We start from the raw sequence: 2500 nt of genomic DNA on the forward strand, positions 1-2500 counted from the left end.
ATAGCTGGAAGAAGGTAGGACACATGTTTCCATTATCATTGCACCTGCCGTGGCAGATAGTTAGAAAAAATAATTGTTTACTTCGACTGCGCATGATGTCCTTTTCATGAAAGGTTCTCCTTTTAAGCATTGTGGCTTTTACTAACATTATTCATAGCCCCAATGGGACGGCTATCATTGGCAGCTAGCTAGGATATACCATGCGTAATACCATGCGTTTCATCCTCAAAGTTTAGCGCGTTTGACTGGCTACGTGTAGAACTAGCTCTAGTTGTCTTTCTGACAACGGATAATTTACAGTGTTATCTGTAATCATAGCATAGTAACTTTGTTGCTGCCGATATATATTTAAGAAATAAGTTAAAATGGGTTGCATTTTACAGGGGTCACGGAGGCTATCCCTGGCAGAGCCAATATTTTATGCCACGTCTTGTTCTGGGAAGCAGTGTTCTGATGGGTGGACTCATGGTCAATAAATGCCGTTTTGGTGTTTGTTTCACTTTCAAGGCTTGTTGTAGGCTACCGTGTGATACTATTTTTGCAAACTGGAATAGTGTGCAGCAACAGTTGTGTGTGTGCTTGTTTTTGAGTGGCTCAACGTCTGTGCCCATCTTCTCGGACGCTTCGTTTGAGTTCAGTTATTTGCGCACTGCGCACTCAGGACTGATAGGTGGGTGATTTGTCTTGATTCGAGAAAGTTGCGCGACAAGCTTGGGAAACTGTTACTTTTGTTAAACGATAGACGTATGTCTGTGACTGTGTCGTGTCTGCTTGCGTCGTGTCAGCTTGTAGGAGAGAACACGAGTGCGTGTAGGAATCGGGGACGTGTTTTAAATCAATGGTAAGCGTGTGCCTGGCACCGCACATCGAGAAGCAAAAAAAAGTACCGGTAGCCATAATTTTTCAAAACGGTAGAACACAAGAGGTAGACTACCGCACCCTGTTTGTAAACGTCAACAAGTTATTTGTAACAGGATGAATAGTGAAAAACATATAAATAACCAGCAACTAGTTTTCTCCCTCTGCTAAGTGCATTGTTTTTTTTAATGTCAGAAATACAACTGCAAGCAATGCGCACCAGTGCTTTCACCAGAGCAGTGTTTGCCCATTCTGATGTGAAAGACAAAATATAGCCTACTACTACTAAGCTTACTACAAAAAAAACCATAATGGGATCACTGTATCAAGCATTGCAATTCCAAGGCAATAATTCTGTGATATCAGCTAGACCACTTTGAAGCAACACTCATTGTGAATCCATTCTGCATAATGTTGTGAACAATTAATAAACAATGGGTAGAAATAAGTGGAAATAACCAAAACATGCCCCAAATTGCAGTTCAGTGTTTGCAGTCTGATATAGTATCCATTATCCCTCCATTCTCGGCCAGTTCTAGTCAATCTGGTGGCCTAGGCCTGCCCCCTTTCCCTCTTTCCTTTTTTGTTTTTAGAAATTGGCATCTGTAAACATAGCATTGTAGGCCTACATCTGATTGAGCACATCTGATCTAGTACCTACAGGTACATTCATACTGAGTGTGTATATAGGCCTACTGAGTGTATAATGAATATTCATTGTTAATGTGAAGTGTAAAGTTTTATGTTGGTTAAAGTTCTGATTTTGTGGCACTTTTTGGTATTACTGGTGCCCTCAAGACATAGGCCTATTCTGCTCTAGGCGACTGCCCTGTCTGCCTATGCCTAGTGCTGCATTCCTTGCATAAAACCAGTGTATGTTTTGTTATGAGGGCAGAGCCTGGCTACGTTGGTTTTTGTTGGGTTACGGAGTGATTCTCGATCGGGTGCCTAACCAGTAAAAAAGTTCAGTCCGATGACTTTTTTTTGCTTCAATCCCTGTGTGTGTGTGTGAGAGAGAGAGAGGGAGATGCCCTTAGATGCCTTAATAATTTCTGTGTTTATGTGTATGTATTCATCTCTTAGAATTTTTGGACGTAATTGAGGTGTATTTGCGTGTGCCTGTGTGTATGCTTGCGTGCGTGCGTGCGTGCGTGTGTGTGTGTGTTTACTATGAGCTCTCTTGTTAATGAGTAGGGTACCAGTCGTGACACACCAATGCATCTAATGCTGATTATCTTGTTTGATCCTGTTGTATAATTATGTCCAATTAGTCATCAGCAACAGCGGCAATCACAATGTCCCCACAGTGATTGCTTGTCCTTTGTTTTTTTTACTGTTCTTTTTTGTTTTGTATATTTATTTATTTATTTATTTCAATTTCAGTATGTTATTCATCTGTTTATTTGTTCTTTTTCGTTTGACTCGTTTCGTCATCTCTGTGAGAGAGATGACTCGCTCATCTCACTCAAAGAAACGGGGATGAGTCCTTTTGTTTTTACGCTGCATTTATGAATTTGTTGATATCTCGTTATGAACCGTGTGCAGATACGTAGGTTTGATTGACAGTTCAGTTAGTTGAATTTGTTGATATTGTGTCATTTTTTATGTGACGTGTGCAGATATGTTTGATTGTCAGTTAGTT

General features: G+C 40.5%; 1 protein-coding gene across 1 annotated transcript in view; it reads left to right on the forward strand.

Annotated features, from left to right (window-relative positions):
- The window catches only part of apaf1 (apoptotic peptidase activating factor 1), a 101440-nt gene that overhangs the window by 26951 nt on the left and 71989 nt on the right, over positions 1–2500 (forward strand). The gene's annotated exons all lie outside the window — the stretch shown is intronic.

The sequence above is a fragment of the Engraulis encrasicolus genome, chromosome 15 (genome assembly GCF_034702125.1).
Source record: "Engraulis encrasicolus isolate BLACKSEA-1 chromosome 15, IST_EnEncr_1.0, whole genome shotgun sequence".
NCBI classification, from domain to species: Eukaryota; Metazoa; Chordata; class Actinopteri; order Clupeiformes; family Engraulidae; genus Engraulis; species Engraulis encrasicolus.